Source organism: Diadema setosum, chromosome 20 (assembly GCF_964275005.1).
Source record: "Diadema setosum chromosome 20, eeDiaSeto1, whole genome shotgun sequence".
NCBI lineage: Eukaryota > Metazoa > Echinodermata > Echinoidea > Diadematoida > Diadematidae > Diadema > Diadema setosum.
Window position 1 is genome coordinate 2,014,919 of NC_092704.1, and position 9,643 is coordinate 2,024,561.

Below are 9,643 nucleotides of genomic sequence, written 5' to 3' on the forward strand. Positions count from 1 at the left end.
TGTATACAGAATTTGGTACCAAAGATGGCAGATATGACTCCCTTTTCTAAATGAGAATCCAAACATCACACGGCCAATGTCTCTAAACACAGACGAAACTTGTATGGTCATGCCTATTGCGATCAGGACTCGAATCATTGATTAAAAAAAAATCGGATCACCTTAATTTGTCAGTAATGACAAATTACAATCTCTAGTAATCATTATGCCATTCTCCTGATGTTGCTGCCAGTAATTGCCAGCAGTTTTCGCCCGGTGCGCTCCCCTTTATTTCCAAAGTGAAATAATACAGCCACAAACGGCAGTCTTTGGACTGTAAAATGTCAAAATTTTCAAGCTCGCTCGCTCCGCTCGCTCGCATTTAACCGCTATGCCATTCTCCTGATGTTGCTGCCAGTGATTGCCAGCAGTTGCGCCCGGTGCGGATCCCCTTAATTTTCAAAGCGAAAAATTATAGCTACAAACGGCAGTTTTTAGACTCTAAAATGTCAGAATTTTCAAGCTCGCTCGCTCCGCTCGCTCGCATTTAATCGCTATGCCATTCTCCTGATGTTGCTGAAAGTGATTGACAGCAGTTGCGCCCGGTGCGGTCCCCCTTAATTTCCAAAGCGAAAAATATAACTACGAACGGTAGTTTTGAGACTTTAAAATGTGAAAATTTTGAAGCTCGCTCGCTTCGCTCGCTCGCATTTAATCATTATGCCATTCTCCTGATGTTGCTGCCAGCAATTGCCAGCAGTTTTTGCCCGGTGCGCTCCCCTTTATTTCCAAAGTGAAATAATACAGCCACAAACAGCAGTCTTTGGACTGTTAAATGTCAAAATTTTCAAGCTCGCTCGCATTTAACCGCTATGCCATTCTCCTGATGTTGCTGCCAGTGATTGCCAGCCCCCGCAGTTGCGCCCGGTGCGGCTCCCCTTAATTTTCAAAGCGAAAAAGTATAGCTACAAACGGCAGTTTTTAGACTCTAAAATGTCAGAATTTTCAAGCTCGCTCGCTCCGCTCGCTCGCATTTAATCGCTATGCCATTCTCCTGATGTTGCTGAAAGTGATTGACAGCAGTTGCGCCCGGTGCGGTCCCCCTTAATTTCCAAAGCGAAAAATATAACTACGAACGGTAGTTTAGGGACTGTAAAATGTGAAAATTTTGAAGCTCGCTCGCTCGCATTTAATCATTATGCCATTTTCCTGATGTTGCTGCCAGTAATTGCCAGCAGTTTTCGCCCGGTGCGCCCCCTTTATTTCCCAAGCGAAAAAATACAGCCACAAAGGACAGTTTGGGCGACTGTAAAATATCAAAATTTTCAAGCTCACTCGCTTCGCTCGCTCGCATTTATTCATTATGCTATTCTCCTGATGTTGCTGCCAGTAATTACCGGCAGTTTTGCCCGGTGTGTCCCCCTTAATTTCCAAAGTGAAAAAATACAGCCACAAACGGCAGTCTTTGGACTGTAAAATGTCAAAACTTTCAAGCTCGCTCGCTCCGCTCGCTCGCATTTAATCGCTATGCCATTCTCCTGATGTTGCTGCCAGTGATTGACAGCAGTTTCGCCCGGCACGGCCCCCCTTAATTTCCAAAGCGAAAAAGTATAGCGACAAACGGCAGTTTTTAGACTGTAGAATGTCAAAATTTTCAAGCTCGCTCGCATTTAATCGCTATCAAATTGCGGCCATTCTCCTGATGTTGCTGCCAGTGATTGACAGCAGTTGCACCCGGTGTGCCCCCCTTAATTTCCGAAGCGAAAATATAGCTACAAACGGCAGTTTTTGGACAGTAAAATGTCAAAATTTTCAATGCAAAAAGATTTATCCCCCCCCCCCCGTTTGCTTCGCTCCCTCACACTAACCGCTCCTCCTATAGGTCAAATCCTGTCTTCGGCGGTGATAGGCCCCATTATTTAGTAGGCCTTCACAGTGATGTCGCACAGGCGGAGCAAGAGCTGAAATACCACGATTTAGTCTTTCAATAATATATTGTGAATATTTCATTTTCTTATTTTTCTTTTAAGAAAAGAAAATAAATTTTTCACCAAAAGTGTGCACCAGATCGCTGAATTTCAGGTCTGAAAATGCAAAATCTTCCTCGTGTGGGAGAGGGATACCCCCCCACACACACCCTCCCCCCGTTCGGTCGCTCCGCTCCCTCTCACAGATATTCAAAAAAAAATGTCTTCATACTTTTAAGGTCTGATTTTCCGCCGAAAGTCATCTGACAAGCAAAAAAAAAAAAGCAACAAGAACAAAAAGTCTTCATATTTTTGCTGCCACTTTCCTTCCCCCCCCCCCCCCGGTCCGGTTATGGGCTTGTAATCGTGGTGATGGTGACCATCCCCCCCCCCCCCACTCCTCAGTACGGATTTACGCCGTTGTATTGTATTCTATCTTTGAATGTTTGTCTTCAAGCACTTGCTGGACAAATTGTAGTGATTTCTGTACTGTTTTTGCGCATTTACAGTGGATTGATTTTTCAGTACAGCTACAGTGTATACAGTGCAGACAACCACAGCCATTTTATACCTGTTATAGCATAGGCTTCACTGCACTTGATTCTGTGTGGTTCACTCTCACTGACACAATGTTACCATTGGCATTGCATTCTTTTGTATTTGTTGCCCTTCTTTTGTGTAATAGCACTCAGCTATCACAGACCTATTGTCGTATGTGTGCTACCCAGCCTGGTATGTCCCATGGCTCTGCTGTACAACCAAAGGGCAAGTACATTGGGAGCCCCATACTGTACTACTCCAATACTGTATCAACTTATCGTGTAAAGTTGCTTATATGTGGGGACATTAACCCGAATCCAGGCCCTTCTGAAGATGTGTCTGATTCTATAACTTTTGGCACACGCAATTCTAGGGTTCGATATTCTAGTGAGCTTCTTCACTCATACAACTGTGGCAATAAATCCCCAAAATGGCGTGAAGAAAACAAGGAAGTATGGAGGAGTATTCTGTCCCTGGGTATCGGTCGGAGGTCGAAGACACATCGAGGGAAAAGAGGAGGTTATGACAAATTTAGTGATCATCTTAGATTCTGTACAATCAATGCCCGATCCCTTTGTAATAAGTCAACAATTTTTCAAGATTTTGTTGTTGATAACAAGTTTGATGTAGTTGCAGTGACTGAGACTTGGCTGACTCCATTAGATGATGCAGCCATCACAGATCTCACTCCACACGGTTTTGTATTTCTGCACCAGCCCCGAGCCTCCAGGCGTGGTGGAGGTGTTGGGTTCTTGTACAGGGACAATCTCTCTGTAGTTCTCAATCCATCAGATCACCATTTAAGTTTTGAATCTATGTCAGCCGTGGTCTCTAACAACACTACTAGTCTTGAGATTGTAGTTATGTACAGACCACCAGGATATCGTTCTTTTTCATCTTTTATTGATGAGTTCTCGGATTTGCTAGATGAAAAGTTGTATAAGTTATCTTCTCTCGTAATCACAGGAGATCTTAATATACACTTAGATAAGCTCTCATCCCAGTACACGCAGAAGTTCAGCGACCTCGTCGATGGCCATGGACTCCGCCAGTTGGTGACTACACCTACACATGATCATGGCCATATTCTCGACGTCATCTTGATACGGCAATCTGACAGACTGCTATTTTCTAACACACGAGTTATTCCCGGCATCTCCGACCATTCCGCCGTAACCTGCTTGTTTCGTTTTAACAAGCCAGAGAGGAATGATGCTACGTTCTCATCTCGCAACATAAAAGGCATCAACAGGACTGATTTCGCCAACGACGTGTCTGACAGTAACATTTCGTCCTTGTCAACAGCCGACGTTGATGATGCTGTGAACCGATACAATTCAGAACTTAGCAGGTTACTGGACATTCACGCACCAGCCAAGACTCGGAAAGTGAAGTCTCATCAGTACAGTCCCTGGTATGACTCTGGTATCTCTGAAGCAAAGAAAGAGCGGCGGCGACTTGAGAGGAGATGGCGCATCAATGGAAAGCTGCAGACAGACAGAAAGTTGTTCTGTGATCAGAGAGACCGAGTAAACTACCTTGTGTCCAGAGCCAAACGTATCTATCACACCAGACTCATCGAAAACTGCGGAGATGATCATAAGAAGCTTTTCAACGTCGCCAATCGACTTTTGAACCGCAAACAGTCATCTCCATTGCCTAAACATGTCGATGGCTGTGCCATGGCTGAAACTTTTAGTCAGTTTTTTCATTCGAAAGTTGAAAAAATCCGAGATAATTTCAATTGTAATGTTGTACTATCTGAATCTGAACCTGTTACCTCTTCCACACTGGAAACCTTCCAACATACAACTACTGATGAAATACTTCTCCTTCTTCGTAAATTGCATCCTAAATCCTGTCCATTGGATCCGGTTCCAACCATTCTCTTAAAGGACTGCGCACCCACGTTTGCCCCGATTATTTCTCAAATTGTTAACCTCAGTATCGAGCAAGCTACCGTACCCTTATCTTTAAAGAAAGGTCTGATCCGTCCTTTGCTGAAAAAACCTTCATTGGATAAGGAATCATTGACAAGTTATCGTCCTGTATGCAATCTTTCATTTTTGTTCAAGATTTTAGAGAGAGTTGTGTTTTCGAGACTCTCAGACTATATGCTGGAACATGATCTATTCGATCCTTTACAGTCGGCTTATCGCCCTCACCATAGTGTGGAGACCATTTTGATAAATGTTTCTAGTTATATTTTAAGGGAAATGGATTCCGGATCCGTCACAGCAATGGTTTTGTTGGATCTGTCTTCGGCCTTCGACACTGTAGATCACAGAATTCTTGTCAATACACTTAGAAGTTTGGGTATCCAGGGACAAGCTCTCGAATGGTTTAAATCATACCTATCACACCATTCACAGTCTGTTCTTTTGAATGGTGTCACATCGTCTTCAAAGCCATTAGGCTGTGGTGTACCTCAAGGCTCTGTTGGCGGGCCCACCCTTTTTTCTATCTTTTTGATCGGTCTGCGGAAAATATTTCAAAGGCATTCTGTTCGGTATCATCTTTATGCAGACGACATACAAGTTTTTGTATCTTTTCCACCACATCAAATCCAAGCATCTCATGCACTGCGCTGTCTAGAAAATTGCATCATTGATATTGATGCTTGGATGAGGTCTAACTCATTGTTTCTAAACCACAGCAAGTGTGAATTTATCCTTTTTGGTTCTGAATCTCACTTGAATAAGTTGGATATTAATTGTATTTCGATTGTAGGTAATGATATTCCTCTGTCAAAGTCATGTCGCAATCTGGGTGTTATGTTTGACTCTCACATGGCTATGTCCGATCAAATCACCAACATTTCTAAATCAGTCCGTTATCAATTGCGCAATATTAGTTTTATTCGCAAGTATTTGACTCGCTCTGCCACGGAAAAACTTGTTCATGCACTTATTTCTTCACGCCTTGATTTTGGTAATGGTTTGTTTTTCAATCTACCAAACTCGCAAATTGCCCAATTACAAAAGCTACAAAATGCCGCTGCACGTATTGTTTCTTTGTCAAGTAAACGCAGTCATATCACACCTATCCTGAAGAGTCTTCATTGGTTGCCTGTACAGGAGCGTATTCGGTTTAAGATACTTTTTTTGGTTTATCATGTTATTGAGGGAACAGCTCCTGATTACAATGTTTGTTTGTTTCGTCAATACCAACCTTCACGAACTCTTCGATCCTCAACTTCAGGTCTCTTACATATTCCGTTTTCTAGGAAATCTTGGGGGGGGGGGGGAACGTGCTTTCGCTCACGCTGGACCAACACTGTGGAATTCACTTCCTCGTGAGCTGAAAGACTCAAGCTCTATAACATCTTTCAGGAGTAATTTAAAATCCTATCTGTTTAGCAGTGCATTTTGAAGACCAGTGTCTTTGGAAGACAGACTTTCATGTCTTTTTTTTCCTGCTTCTTCATCTTCTTCTATTACTGTGATGTACTTGTATTTTCAATCTGTTTGCTTTGATGTACCTATTGTAAAGCGCCTTGAGCATTTAATCAAAGTGGAGAACGGCGCTATAGAAATTGTATGTATTATTATTATTATTATTAACTCCTGAATGTAAAATGTGATTGGTTATAGAAAAAATACATGAATGACTGGGAAATCACACCGGATAGAGATATGAGACAAAAATGAATGAAAATTTCTGAAAATGATTGACAAAAGACGAAATCAACCCTGCTGTTTTGAGTGCTGCGAGTGAGACTGACGAGTTTGAACTGTAAGTGATGAAGGTGTATGCCAAATGACTAAATTGAATGGAATTTATCTGAAGATGAACGACGAAAGACGAATTTGAAAGTAAGATTGGCCTACATCTCGCGACGAAATTGAAGTGAAAATTTGTGAAATTCAATGAAAAAAGTTTGAAAATGAATGGGAAAACCTATAAGACTAGTGTGATGGTAATGAAACACATGAATTACAAGGGACACCCCTAGTGCAATCATTTGCCACGAACATGATTATGATTTTATCTACTCTCAGTAACCCTTTACTAGATTTTCCTTCTTTGACAAGAAATGAAAAAAATACACTAGCAAAGTATAAAAGAAAGAGTAAACACTTTTCTTAAGTTCCTATTTTTCATAGGTTTTGATAAAAATCATATCATATACCTTATTAAAAGCAATTTATAAGCTATTAACATGTTAGATTTAACGCATGAGTGAACACATTCGCTTTTTGTTCTCCAAGGCACAAAAGTGAGAATTGCAGAAAAAATGACATATCAAAATTAATATGAAATGCCCTTCAAGATACCAAAGAGAACAAAGGATCAATTGAATGCAATGAGGACATGAATGAAACAGCAGAAAAAAAGTTTTCGTTCTCTTGTTAGGTGATACGCTTTTAGCGTATCACCTATTGTGTTTGTCAAAATCTTCCTTTCTTTCTTTTTATTTAGGTGATACGCTATCAGCGTATCACCTATTGTGATTGTCAAAATTTCTCTTTTTAGGTGATACGCTGATAGCGTGTATTGTGATTGTCAAAATCTCTCTTTATTTCTTTTTATTAGGTGATACGCTATCAGCCTATCACCTATTGTGATTGTCAAAATTTCTTTTTTTTATTCTTCTTTCTTTCTGCCACATTTTGTGTCGTCAATATCTCAATAATGACATTACGGAATGACATGACATTTTCAGTCAACATGTCTCATAACAATATCTAGCCACAATAAGGTTTTCATGACAGTAACATATCTATGACGTCATCTAGGCGCCATTTTGTGATTTTCGGACCTTGTCACATGATCGATCATAACTTCATAACTAGATATAATTTCTGTATCATTTTCGGTGGACATAAAGTTCAGGTCACAGTCTATCTTACTTGTTAACGCTAGTTACCAAGGTCATCATTACGCGCGCGTTTGCGCGCGTCAAAATTTTAAAAGGCTCAAAACGACTTCCCAATGGGAAATCTCGAAGTTTCAGACAATTTTAAGCGTTTCAAATATTTTCTGGCGTGCGCGTCCGTCCGCGCAATTTTGCGCGCAGAGGGCGTAACTAACATGAAAATGCAAATTTTTTGACTGATTTGGATTTGTCATACTTTGAGTAACAATATCCATTGATTTCCGATCGATTTTGACCTATAACAAAGGAATGCACTGGCGTCAAAGTTGAAATTCCGCGCGCGCTTCTTTCTGCAAATATAGTGAAAAAACATGTCTTTATTTCGCCATAGCTCTTTAAATCGTCCGTTGACCCTATATTTCTATTGCATATTACAAAAGCATATGAATTGGAAATAACGTTTCAAGTACCAATATTGCAAGCAAAACTCGATGACGTCATCATATCATCATCTGAAATCAAAAAAGTGGAATTAATTTTTTTGAGGTACTGTTTCCGACATTCATTTGCTCGTATCTCTATCGTTTAAGCTTAATATTACCCCAAATTCAGATATGTCTTGCTTTGAACATTTGCCTTTCAAGTCCATGTCATGGTTTTGAAATTTGATGACGTCATCATACTTTAAATTGTGATTAAAAGTGAAGACACAAAATCGGACAAGTCTATGGCAGTCTATTGATCGAATCCACGCTGCCACTTGTGAGAAGTTGAATAGCGCCATCACAAGTCAACCAGTCACGACAGTATTATTATACATTTAAGTTTCGCACTCGATCTTCAGGACAGCCGTGTGGCGTAATCGCTTAGCGCGCTGGGTGTTCATAACGCCATACCGGAAGGAGAGAAGTTCGACTCCCGCAGGATTTTTCCCGTTTTTTCTTTTTCTTTTTTTTTCGGCAATTCAGCTTTACTCCGATGTCATTTATCATATTATTTCATCAAGTGTACGTAACCCGTGAACACGGCTGCTCTATTTCAACTGTTTTGCTTTGGAATTGCTAAGACAATATCTTGGCACGAGGGCTTCCACTTCTAATAACTGATCCCTTTGAAGATGTGTCGGTCACGGGAGATCGTCATGATTCATCTTTCACGTAGAAGCTTACGTTCCACACTCTTAGTTCGAGAAGACTTACCATCATACTTCAAATTGTGATTAAACATGTTAAAGGTAAAGACTCAAAATCAGACAAGTTGACGTGTTATGTCTGTGGGAGGTGATTTTTTTTTAAACCATGCATTGACTTGACAACGTTTAAGCACCTTTATCTCAGCTGATTTTACTCCATTTCCTCTGAAACTTATGTATGTGGTAGCTGAGACAATAAGCTGCAGTGATCATGCATTTTATTTTTTTCCAATCTCCTCGTCAGGTTTGATAATTTTGCAGCAAAAACTGAAAATGAGAATGGAATGTGGACCAAACGATTACTGCTTAAAAATCTCACAGGCTTGTATATAGCTGTAAGAGCTCTCTGAACTGATCACTATGATAGCAAGATTAGAGGGATCACTATGATAGCAAGATTAGAGGGAGTCATATTGGTTATGTAAATAATGGTCAAAGGTCATGTTTTAAAAGGCCACTGTTAAAGCCAGGATGGTTATAAACACTTAATTGTCATGTTTTATTTGTACGTGCCGAGGATCACTTGGATCCCGTTTACAGTGCGAGGTTCGGCCGCGGCTCGGCCGCGCCGAGCCCGCCTTCATTTCGGTGTAAACGCGCAAAAGGCCAAATGCGGGGCCAAAATGGCCTCGCATTAGGCCACGCTCTGGAGGTGGTCTCGGCCGCGGCCGAGCCGCGGTCACGCCCGGCCTTTTCTCAGTGTAAACGCAAACTGGGCTAAATGCGCGGCCAATTCTAGTGTGGCTTCCAAACCCTCGCCTGCACTATTTCGCTATTCAGGATATTAACCACTTCAACGTCGAAAACTAGTATAGTTTAGGGTGGTTTTGTCCTGCAAAGGATTTTCTCCTTCGGCAAAGGCCTTTGCCCGAACGGCGACTTCGTCGCCACGGAATTCAGTTGGCAAAGGATCTGTAAACCAGACAATACCAAATTGTGTTTGTTTACAAGTAGAGCGCCACTACGACAAAATATTAAAAGGTTCCCGCGGCACGGCCCAGCCCCGCACCGTAAACAGGGTCTAAGTTTATGCACTGTACGTACTCAAAAAGTCCGTAAATCGACTTAGTCGTACACGCACAGAATTTCCACATAGTTTGTGTGACAGAAAAACAAATGTGATCTGAATAATGTAGGCCCCCCAAA